Raw genomic sequence first — 13,635 nt, forward strand, 5'->3', positions numbered from 1 at the left:
CAGGTGAATAGTCGTTCTTTTCAGCCTTATAGATGTCGGATCTCGCCACATTGGCGGGGACCCCGATGTCTATATTGCGGAAATTAATGTTACTCACCAACCTGTCAGACATATAGACGTCGGGCTCATTGTAACTGACGCCTATATGTCTGCCAGACAGGTGAATAAACGTCCCTTTGTTCAGGACCGACGTCTATAAGTGCATAGACGTTGACGACCCCAGGTCCCCGTTTTCTACTGGACTGACCGGTTACTAAAAAGTCACTTCGTTCAGTGCCTTAGAGGTCAGATTACCCATGCACCCGACGTTTAAATGGCCTGAAAAAGGTAGGTGAAAAGTTTCTTGGACGTCAGATTAGTGATGTAGTCGACACATAAATTCATCTTAAATAGACCGCGAACTCACAGTTACTTGCACATCATCTTCTTCCTCCTCTCGTTTTCTCTCTCTCGCAGTTACGTGCACAATCTTCTTCCTCCTCCCCTTTTCTCTCTCTCGCGGTATTGCATTGCAGGTGCATTTTTTTTTTATTTCAATCATTTAAACTTTGTTTTAGTCGTATTAAATTGGTATATTGATCGATTATCATTTAATAATCGGTTAAAATGTGTTTTCGTTGTGTTATAGTGTAGTTTTGATCCTCTCTTTGGGTATTATAGTACGACATTCTCCCATTGCTAGCTTCCTCACAAGAAAAGCGGTGTCTTTTGGATGTTTTATGGCGTTTCGACCCAAAATGGAACTTGGGTCCTTGTCTAGTTCGTGTCACCGTAATTTTTTCCTTTTGCGGTTGAATGGGAAATAGGCATGGACCCAAGTTCTGTTTTTGGTTGAAATGTCATAAGAGATGCAAAAGACGCAAGTTTTTTTGGTGGGGAAGCTAGCGAAGGGGGAGTGTGCTACTAGACTATCGAAAGACAGTATCAAAACTGCACTAAAACACAATGACTATCTTAAACGTCGGTTAGTGTTATGCCGGATGTGTATAGTGACCATAGACGTCGGTTAGTGACATGTTCGACCTCTATATATTCCCGTAGACGTCAAATAAGGCATAGGTCGACGTCTATATAGTGGCCTTAGATGTCGGTGAAGGCCTAATCCGACGTCTATATAGTGGCCTTATACGTCGGTGAATGCATGAACTGACGTCTAAATAAACATCAATTATTTGGAATTTTGATGTCCCACCATTAGCATCACCCGTGTAGACGTCGATTTTGAAAGTGACGTTAGAAGTTCAAAATAACAAACGTTTACAGCCCTTTCTGCACTATTATTAATACCTAAGAAACTTAAAACTATTGGGTGTATAAATGGTTCATCTTTTAAATAACTTTTGGATTCTTTTAATTGAGGACAAAGGAATAAAGTTCAAATAAATTTAATATACATATAAAATATTGTTTGCTTTAAAATTTATAACTTTATCATAATTTTTTTCTAAAACACTCAAGGTTAAAAAATACATATATATTTAAATTGTTTTTTTATTTCATTTTAATTTTTAAATTTTTAAATGATGTAAAACTATGAGATATACGAAAGAAGCTTCTAATACTATAATATTGTAAGCTTCTAATAGTACAAGTTTTATTCCTTGTTCTATCTTACCTCCAATTTCTTACAACTTCAGAATTTAAAAGCGTGGAATTAATACATCATAGATTTCAAAATGCTCATTCATCCATTTAAAATCAATGTTGGTTAATGAACTTCTGCTTGCCATGGTTTTTACTTGCCCTCATTCTAAGTCCTGAAATTGTTCACTTTCTAAAATCTTTACCCTAGTTTTCTATTTTACTAGAGTTCACTCTTTAAAGTGGAAAATGGACCGAAAATACATACATGTTACTTCTTGGATATTATTATACTAATGTCTTGTTTACTAGAGTGGATTTGAGGAGAGTGATTAAGAGGATTTGATGATAAATCATTTTGTTGTTTATTTGAATAGATTTAGAGATAAATGAAAGTGAATTTAGAAGTAATTTTTTTTAATCTGTCACAGAAATTAAATCCTACACTAATTCTCACACATTTTACTTCCAAATCTAGTCTCACTTACTTACAAATCTATTCAAATAAACAACAACAAAAAATTACCTTCAAATCCTCTCAAATTCTCTCAATTACTCTCTCTCAAATCCACTCCAATAAACAAGACCTAAAAGAGGTAAAAAGATATAAAAAAAGAAATTCTAAGTAATATAAAAATATTGGAAAACTTATTTCCATATGATAATTAATATTTTTATCTAACATTTATTTAATTTTTGTCATATATATATATATATATATATATATATATATATANTATATATATATATATATATATATATATATATATATATATATATATATATATATATATATATATATATATATATATATATATATATATATGTGTGTATGTGTGTGTAAAGTCCGTGCCAAATGCTTAATAATTTATTCCTAATTGAATATAGGAAACAAGAAAGGACTTACCACTTTGGAAATTGAAATAAAGTGGTAAAACTAAAATTAACTTTTAAAAATTATATATCAGATAAATAGCGGGTTAACTATAACAAATATTAACATATTTCGTTTTTGATGTAATAAGAATAAATAGTCGGTTAAGTACAATAAATATTAACATATTTATTTTTAGTGTAATAAGAATAAAAATTACAGGCTATAATACAATGATTTTAATTCCGAACTCTTAATGGTTGAGGTAAATTAATATACTTGATTTTTAATATTTGTGTTACTGAAGAAAAAATAATGTTACTAAGCAGTTATTTTTGAAGAAATGATTCTACTCTTTGTTTTTGTTTTGTACATTTAAAATCTCTTCAAGGTTAATTGATATTAACATTAATTTTTCTTTTACATGACCATTAATATAAACCAAATAATACATATTTAGTTATCTCCACTACTAATAAAGTTTAAATAAAATTAATGGAATTCTAAAACTATATATTTTTTGTTTATTATACTAAAAAAGAAACATATTACTTATTTAACTAAATTAATTATTTTATATATTTTAAGATTTAGGTGAAATTGAACTAGGGACAATGAATAACTTTTTTGGAAGGCCACAAAGAATAATGTCCTACTGCTAAAAGACAGTGGGGACTAGAATGTGTAAATGGGAATTCCTTCCTGTTTTCAGTTCATAATCTAATAGAAAGTGAGCATATGATAGTAGCATTCAGAGCTCATAATGATATAGATTCTTAGCTTCAATCACACTTCACAAATTTGGTGTCCCCAAATTTGAGTAAGATCTAAGTAAATATATATAATTTTTTTATGGATACTGATTCTTTGAGAATTTTTTTTAATAAAATTTTTAAAATAGGATATGTGTTATTATTTTATTGTTCTATTTAAATTTATATTTAAAAAAATATTTAAAACGTACTAATCATAAGCTATTATGTATATGTTGTCAAAAAAATGTTGTTAAAAATTTTTTTTTTTATAAAAACATCAATTTAATTAGGAAAAGGAAGAAGGTGAGATTGAATATATGTAAAATGTGATTTTGATAGGAATAAAGCACAGTGGACCTCTATTTTCACATCATCATATGTCACACAACTTCTTCATTGTTCTAAATTGCTGTATGAATTACAGCATATATAATATTATTATCATTTTGATGCTTTTCACAATTGCTTACTGCAATGCATTTGTAATGAATAAATATTTGGTATGATTCTATTTTACCTTTTTTATTTCAAAAGAATAAATATTTTGATTGTAGAATTCCAACTTAACTTCTAATGGGAAAATAAGTGTCATGTAAAATCCCTAATGCATGCGATCATATATATGACGCAATTTTAAACCATTCATCTCTTATTATATATTTCTTTTGAACAAAATGATGTTAAACTCAAGACAATTCAAAATAATAAAAAAAAATACAAAACAATCCATGTATAATAAGTGAGATGGTATTTTTTAGGGTTTCATAAGATAATAAACTAATAAAATAAAATTAAGTGGGTTGGTGAGCCAATTCGGCTCACCATGGGTTCAACCCGGATGAGTCGGGTTTAAATGAGTCGAGTTGAAAATTGACTTGCATAAAAAATATAAATTTTTTTCAAACCCAAACCGGTTCAAACCCGTGATAGGCCGCTTGGCCCGCGGGTTGTAACCCATTTTAAAAACTCTAGTGATGAAGAAGGTGTAGAAACTCATGGACTTGGTGTTTAGATGGTGATGAGGGTGGTGTTTGATTGTGCTCTTAGAGATGTTAGATCAACTCCAGAGGAAAGTGACTAGAGGAGATCACATGGATGCTCTAAGCTTGAATTTAGAGACCAATGGCTCAACAATTTGTCAACATTTCATTACTAATCTCAAAGGAGAATAAAAGGGTGGAGATACCTCTATTTATAGGCTTAGGGTGTCTTCAATTTGTAGAAACAAAATCCTAAAAACACAAACTTAACCTAACTTGGAGACTAAGGTGAAAATCCTCTCCAATAGGAAGACATATGACCACTACCTATAGAGAATTCTCTCTATTCCTAGAGTGACATGTGACCATTGCTTGTGGGAAATCCTCTTTAATGAGAGCATGACATATGGCCACACTCACATGGGTGGGACTTCCCACACACTTATTCATCAAGTTAGGTTAAAACTTTGACCACATGGTCATCAGAAGCTAATGAACGTTCAGTTGGGTCAATATTGGGTGTTGACCTTTGTTAGCCTAAGTTGACCAAAAATCCTACACTAATTGGCCTAAAATACAAGGCCCAAAAAGAAATCCTAGATTACTTAACTCATAATACAAGACCTAAATTATTCCTACTGTACTAAAAGTTTCGTGATGGTCTAAGATAGCTCAAGAGAAAAACTTTAGATCCATCTTTCATAAAAGACTTATACCCTTCTTGGAAATTTTGGCCATGGTGTAACACCCTAATTTAGGATGCTACAAATAAGTTATAAAACCTTCTAACTTGCTGAAGCTAAAAATTTAAAACTTTTTAAAATTAAATTAAAAAGAATATCTTATTCATTTAATCTAAATTAAATTAATTTAAAACCTTTTAACTTGTGGAATCTAAAAATTTAAGATGCTACAAATAAGTTATAAAACCTTCAAACTCGTGGAATCTAAAACTTTAAAATTTTTAAAAATTGAATTAAAAATAATATTTTTAAGGTAGAACTAGATGTAGCTCAAGTTGAGTGAATTAGTATAAAAATGTGTTTTATTGATTTCCTTCTTCAAAAGCTTTCACAAATCCCTTTTGAAATATCATCGTTTGAACATATCTTTTATTTATTAATCTTTTGATTACATATCAAACACCATTTGCGAAAAGTTTTAAAAACACTATTTACCCCTTTTAGTGTTTTCTTGTGTTTTTCACTTAGTACATTATCTTTCATGTTAATATAATATATATATATATATATATATATATATATATATATATATATATATATATATATATATATATATATATATATATATATATATATATATAAGTGTTGATCTGTGGGCACTTGATGTTGGTTAAAATATCATTCATCCTATAAAATACAATTCAAGAGAGTCAATAAATATTGCTTTGTAGTTTAGGTGGTCGAAAATATACAAAGTGTTAGAAGTGATATAGGGTGGAAAACAATAACCATGGGGGCAAATGGAAGGAGTTTAATAAAGTCAATAAAGGTAATGGTGAAAGAGGTGTTTGTGATGATGATGTGTTGTAGAAAGAGTTAATTTGGATAATATTAAAAGTAACATGATGAGATACAAGCAGTAGAAGTAAATGTTGGTTTATCATGAATGAGTAAAACATACGATAAGGGAGTTAGTGATTAAGGGAAGAGGGAGAATGTAGGTCGATGTGAGGGAAGGGAATACAAGCAAAAATATGTGATGTAGTAATGGAAGTAGAGATGACACCTGGTGACTAAAGCATCCATGGAGGCATCCAAGATGTCATGTTAAGAGTTGGAGAAGTTGATGAAGAATATCTTGTTATTCCATGTGAGCTTACATGGAAGTGTGGAGGTCATGAATGACCTTAAGTGGATCATCAACATCTTAAGAGGTATGATGGATGCAATGAAAGGACCAAAATGTTTGATCCTAATAAAAGAAATGCACAACAAGAAAGAAATGAGAGTATTTTTCATTGCTTTAAAAGAATACATGTTATTGTTACATATATCTTAAGAATGATTGTAACAAAAATAAGGACCAACTGAAGTTTAAAAAAGAAATCCTAAAACACTTCTAATAAATTATAAAATGTGTGTGTGTTGTGTCTTGCGTTTGTATGGTACAATAACATACTCTTTTACAAAATATTGTGTGCTTATCATAAGAACTAAATACAATAAAATATTATTTTAAACTTAAAAAGGTGTAGACAAGTCAATGTTAACTTAATTAAGTCTTACTTGAAGCATTGATAAAATGAAAAATATCAATTTTCATATATCATTTCAAATTGGTTATAAGGAAGAGGTAATCTGCTTCCCAAGGAGTAGATACAGCAAAAATACTTATCTACACCTCAGGATGCAGATTAACACATCCCAAAACCAAGCCTAACTCTTCAAGAAATATTGTAAACATGTACAATTTATAATAAAATGCACTCTATTGCTATGATAAGAGTCCTTTGCATGATGACACCAATTTATACTTGTTTGTGATGTACTCTTATACGGAAGGAGAAAAAAAATGTTGGTTTGATTCTTTAGATTTTCTCTTGTTCATAAGCTAATCATTTGGCAATAAGAATCTCAAGTTGCAAGACAAATCTTTTGTTCCGAATCCTTTAAAACGCAGATGAAAAAACAATGATTGTGAAGTAAAAAAAAAAAAAAGGAATATTAATTATGCTTGAGAGCTATAGATGTGTCATTATCTCAACATGGTTGCTTCTTTTGCAATTAATGATTTCATGCATTAATTGAATTTCAATATGCGTTCATAAGTATTAAACATAATAAGCCATCATACCTTAAATTATATGTACCGAAAACTAAACAATGTGAGAAAGTAAAATAACAGTTGCAATTACCATAATCTAATTATAGCAGAAACAACTAATAATAAGAATTGGATATAATAGTTTAAAATTTTTAAAGATTTAATGAATTTTTTTTAATAAAAACTCAATTGAAAGTTTATAAATTTACTAACTATTTTAAACTTAATTAAGTCAAGAAAAAAATACATAATAACAATGTTAAAAGACTTTTCCGATTATTTTTTACCTAAACTATTTGTAATTATAAAGAAATTACAATATAGACATCCTTTCCTTTTTGTTTATAAACTTTTATAATGAAGTTTTTTAGTCCATATTCATATGCACACTTTCCATATCTTTTCTCTAACTTGAAGCTCAAAATTTTTGCAACAACTGTTCTTTTTTATGTTACATATGAACTAATTAGTTTCAATTCAAAGACATGCAAGTTGGATATATTTGGAGTTTTCACACATAACCTAAGCATTAACAGTCTAATAAGTCTAGTTAGAATTAACCATTGGATATATTTTGTTTTATATGAATATTGTTAATTCTAAAAAAAACAATACAGATTTTAAAAACGATTAAAAACTTCTTCCAACCATAATTTAGAGCTGATATGGTTCAAATTATGGTTAAAAATTGATACCATTTTGTAAATTTAAAGAACATACGATAATAATTATTTTATTTAATTATTAATATATGGTATATATGATAACGGTTAAAAAGAAATTGTTGTTGTATATTTAATATTAAAAGCATAATTTTTTGTAGGTGCGTTCTATGATAAAACTGAAGTAAGCCGAATCACAATGACGTTTAGATTCTTACACTCTCTTAATTAAGATATAAACTTTTGGCCTAGTAATAAACATTAAAAATGTGATTTTTGAAAACAATTTCATAATAACGATCTTCCAATTGCATCACTAAAACCATGTTTTTGTACCAGTATAATTACTACTTAAGAAATTTGGATTAAAAAATTGTTTAAAAAAAAGTTTTATTAAGGATTTGTTTTAGCAAAATATCAAATTTAAAAATGTCGTATTGATTTAATTGTGGTTCAATATATTGAAGTTCAACTTTATTATTAGAGTTAAATGTGTATTAAAGTCTTATACACAAAATTAAGAATTAGGGATGACAAAAAAATCTGAACCCACAGATATCCACACATAAAATCTGCCACGGATAGTTGATACTTACATATATTTACTACTCACAACTCGCAGGTAGCGGATATTCTAATACCCGCTTATAAATGGGTCGGGTGTAGATATTATATTATCCATACTTGCGGATACCCGCTATCCGCAAAAAATAAAAATAAAAATTTAATTTATATTTTATTAAGTTAAATTTAATTAAAATTAACATAAATTTATATTTTACTAGGTTAAATTTAATTAAAATTGAATTTTAATTTATATTTAATTTAATTTATATTAAATTTTATATATTTTTTTGTAATTCTATTTAAATTTTATTTTAATAATTTATAAAAATATATATTTTTTAAATATTTGCATGTATCCGCAGATATCTGCGGGTTTTAAAATATCCACGGATATTTTTTAAACCGATATCTGTGCGGTTAGCGGGTCGGGTAGTAAGTGGATTTTTTTTGTTGGGTCGGGTTGTGGGTAAGTACTATCTGTACCCGACCCGATCCGTTATCATCCCTACACAAAATGAAATAAAAGATGTATAAGGAAAAATATCTACAAATTTATTATTTAAGGTTTTAAGTTTAATATGAAATTATGAATTTATTAGTGAATATAATTTTATACCTTTGACATAAATCATTGTACTTATAACTAGTTTTTGTGTTTTAAGTAAAATTGAATAGGTGAAGCAAAAATGATGGTTCAAGTTCCTAATAAGGTGAGGTACCTTCTAAAAAACACCACAAAGAATTGATACCATCACATGTCTAAGATTGGTGTGCATAAGTGTTACCGGTGGAGTTTGTGTCAAGTAGTCTATTGCACTTGAGGGACCATGATTCTTGTATGAATTCAAAAGTTGTAGAATCTTAAACTTGTTAAGGATAAGCCTATAATATGTTCAGCATAAAGTATGGTTTTCTTGCCGGAATAAAAGGACCATTTTTGTCCCAATTACTTGTTCTCAACAAAAGCAAATTCCAATATATCTATCACCATGTTAATGATTTTAATTTTTATCTCCTAACTTCATCACCCTTAAGCAACCGTGTGGAATGCAAACTCTCTGTGTACTTTCCTCTATATCATAATAACAATTGTATAAATAAAAATAGCAAATAATATGTAAGAAAGATTTTTTTTTTTTAATTTATTGCCTAATAATGACAAGATTTATAACATTTTTATTTTTTTACCTTGGGTTGGAATCTTCTAAGTTCACTTCTCTATTCGATTATATATGATTAAACCTCTCCACTTAAAAGATTAGTTAACATAAATGTTTGAATAAATTTGGGCGTAATACTTTTAGAAGAAAAAAACTACAAAAAAAAAATAATAATAATGAAATTTTATCTTTGATGAGTACATATCTATTGTCTCATTTGGCCTTTGATGTTATATTTTTAATTGTTTTTTTCATTTTAATAGAATATTTTAATTAAGATTTATTATAATTGAGTTTATTTACCATGAGATACAAAAACATGTTAAAAATAGATTTTTAGTTGTATAAATGTTTTTTGGATATTTTGAGGTGTGTTAGTGTTGCTACAACTATGTTGAACTCATTGAGTGTAAAAATAAATTCGGTAAAGTGTCATGACACTTTAAAGATAAATCCAAGAATAACAAATAATCAAGACCAAAAGAAAGTTAATCCAAGCATGAAAAAAAAAATAAAGAAATTTGTTAAGGCAAAAAGAGGGAATAGGCAACAAAAGTTGGATAGTTTTCTCTATTTTTTTCTACTATTAGGGCTTTGATAATTGAAAAATGTTTATTATTAAAGATAATTTGGGAAAAATATGTCTTAAGATATTTTATTTGATATTTTGAAATAATTACCTTATTTAACAATAAATATCAAAAGATAATATTTATCAAATATGTTTTACTTTAGCATATATCTTCTCAAATATTTTTAGATCTCCAAAACAATCAAACATATTTTGAAGATATTGAATTATTTATAAGATAATTGGAGGAGATTACATTATCATAAAAAAGATTACAACAACAACAAAAAAACATGAAACAAAGCACAATCCAATTTCTAAATAAAGAGATTCAGGAAAACACATTATGAGAGCTTAGGAACCCTTTTTGGGGGGTTCAAATTTCTTCCACCCTCTCTTCCCTCATGTTTGCCACCCTCTATTCTTCTATTTTTATGTTATTTTAACAATTTATTGAGTGTTAAGCCTCTAGAGTTAATTCTATTGTAATTTCTTAAATGGATTATGAAGTTAGATAAATTTGTTTGTTCTTTTGATTCATGTTGTGATTTATTTTTTTTTTCTATGTTTTTTGCTTCTTGATCAAGTAAAAGTAATGATTTTTACATTATATCAAGTTAGCACGGTATTAGATCTACATAACCTATCAATGATATGAGTCTAAGAGTTTTTAATTTTAATTGACAATTTTATTTTGATTAAATTTAGAAACTTTCATGTGATTGAATGAATTTTTGTCAATAATTGAGAATATACTTTAGTTAATTAGATTTTTACTTGATATTAGAAGTAAAATAATAGACATGATTAAGTATAGTAATATTTAATTGAAAATGCACTTTGATTAAGAATGAGAACACCAATAAAATAATTCAGAATTTACATTAACTAATTTGAAAATCTAAAACAATAATTAATTGAACAATAATTTTTAAATAACTAATGATAAATAATTACACCGTTTTGTTCTTATTCTAGATAAAAATGTTAAATCTATATGATGATACATAAGGTTCTGACATAGACAAAGATCTCATCAGTCAAAGATAGTGAGTTGCAGTCAAAAGAATAAATGGTCCAGATTCCATCGTAGCGTCTGTTCCTTTTACTACTTGCTTGAGGTGGATTAAAAAGCAGCAAGTATTCTTTTAAATATATTAATAATTACAAGTATTATTCATTTTGTTGTTGTTAATGTTTTAAAATATGTCCTGTTAATCTTTTATTAAAAAATATCCTATAAAGACATTTGTTAGTAGTCAGTTTCCTTAAAAAATCTATTAGTGTTTTTCAGTAATGTTATATTCTTGTACAATGTTTTTATTATTTAAATACTTTAATTATAGATATGAAATAAATAAAATAGTATATTTTATTATGAAATAATTAAACTTTAATTTATCTAACACTCACAATAATTATTAAATATTGTTTATTGTTTTTCGAAAGAAATTTGAAATACTATTCAACACTTTCTTAATTATAGTGGTTCCTCGTATTTCAATAACTTTTATGTAAAGACTGACTATTTGAAAAAGGGTTAAGTATGTTTTTAGTCTCTATATTTTGGGGCGATTTTAGTTTTAGTCTCTCTTTCAAACTAAGGTACAATTTAGTCCTTCAATTTTAGAAAACTCTGGTTTTAGTCTTTTTTACCAAATTTTTTTAACTTTATTTGCTGTTTCAAACGCATTTTTCAATTGACATTGAAGCAAAAAAATGTATCAAACAGTGTAAACAATCCAAATGCTATAATGAAACGTGCTTGAAACAACATTTGGGTGTTAAGATTGATGTCTGGTTGCTAATTTTGTGTAAGAGACTTGTGGTGTTTGATCATAATTGCTAGTGATATTTTGTCATACATTGTCTTTGAATGCTATAATTGTTCTTAGATGATATGGTGAACTCATATTGTTTGGTTGTAAACTGATGTGTGGTTGTATGAGATGTAAAGACCGATTTGTGTGTGGTTGGAACTTGATTATGATGTGGTTTTTTTAGTGTGAAGTTGAAAGGCGTGTTGTTTGTTATGTATTCTTTTCATATCTTGTAAAGTTGGAGTTGTCTTTTTTGCCTGTTCATAATGTTAATTTTTACCATTATCTTAGTCATATTTTATTGATAAAATCAGTTCTTCTCTAACTTTGAACCTACTTAATCCTCAAGTTTTGTCTTTCTTTTGTAAATATCTATATTTTGGGCTAGACTTATTAAATTATATCTCTAATTCCCTCTTTTTGTATCAAAATTTGTTAAAGAAGACCCTTTATCAAATCAAAGAGCTTAGCAAACTAGAAAAGCAAAAAAAACATAAGAAATGAAAGTTCTTAAAGTTCAAGTGGCACCACCTCTTTCCTGCTGAGCAAACTCTATATAGAGGCCACATCGTTGAGCACCCCTTGACCTTCGTTGAGCGCTAGTATTATAGAGACCAACCTAGGCAACCCTAAAGTCTAGCGTTGAGCGACACAATCCTTGCGATGAGTGACACTTTGCTAATGTGGCATGTTTGCACCCTATTTCTTCTCGTGGCTCGAAAAAGGTTAGGTCTTTTGATGGTTAGAGGAACGAAATCACTTTTGGAGAGGTTGGAGGTCTGTTAAGGCTTGCAAAAAGCACTCCCTTCTTCCTCTTAGTTTCTCCTACTATAAGAGCAATGAAACAGAATGGTTAACGTGAACAACAAACCAAAAGGGGATAATTGGTTTTTTATTGCAAATCGTGCCTTTAATAATTTTCTCTTATAATTCAATTTCCTTAGCAATAAATTAAAACAATAATAAAGAGTGTAAGGAAGAGAGAAAATTGAACAGAGAATTTTATACCAGTTCAGATAACAAAGATCCTATGTTCAGTTGTTAATCCAAATGAAGATTAACATTCCACTATCACAAAACCAACAAACTATTACAATCGTAAAAGAAAAAACAAGTTTAAGGTTTAGAAAACCTCTCTTGTTACCGCAAGAGATGAAACTCACTTCTCCTTAAGGCCACAAGGGATGAACACCTCCTTCGGATGCTTCACGAAGGATGACCACCTCCTTTGAATATTCACAAAGGATGATAGGTTTTACTTAGCAACAAAAACAACACTCGATCACAAACCCAGTGAAAGTTCTCACTTTATGCCAACACCAAGTTCTCAAAGCCACAAGACAAAGGTTACACAAGCCCTAGAACACACTTATCACAACACACAAGCAATCAGATAACTTTTCCCTATTTTTCGTATATTAGAATGAGAGACTCAAATCAATATATAAGGATCTCACTCATGGACACCTTCAAAAATCTATTGTCAGCTATTTAATGCATGATAATTGATTATCCACTTATGGTAATCGATTATGTATTTAATGAATACACAATGGCCAAAAAGATGCCTAAAAACTATAATGGCTAGTCGTGATAATCAATTATTGTAAGTCATATCGATTATGGATAATTGATTATTATGGATTGGTAATCGATTATTCCAAAGACAAAATGAGTGTTTAGCAAACTTGAAAACCTATTTGTGATAATCGATTATCTTAAGTGTTAATCGATTACATTTTGGTCTTTTTTACTGTAAAACAAATTTTAAAGCAAACAATACATTGAATCAAGGATAAATAACACCCTATACATAAAATCCATTGTAGTTGGAGTGGTTAGTCAGTTCATATAGGCTTCATGTGTTAACCATTGGAA

This window comes from Vigna radiata, chromosome 9 (assembly GCF_000741045.1).
Source record: "Vigna radiata var. radiata cultivar VC1973A chromosome 9, Vradiata_ver6, whole genome shotgun sequence".
Taxonomy (NCBI): Eukaryota; Viridiplantae; Streptophyta; class Magnoliopsida; order Fabales; family Fabaceae; genus Vigna; species Vigna radiata.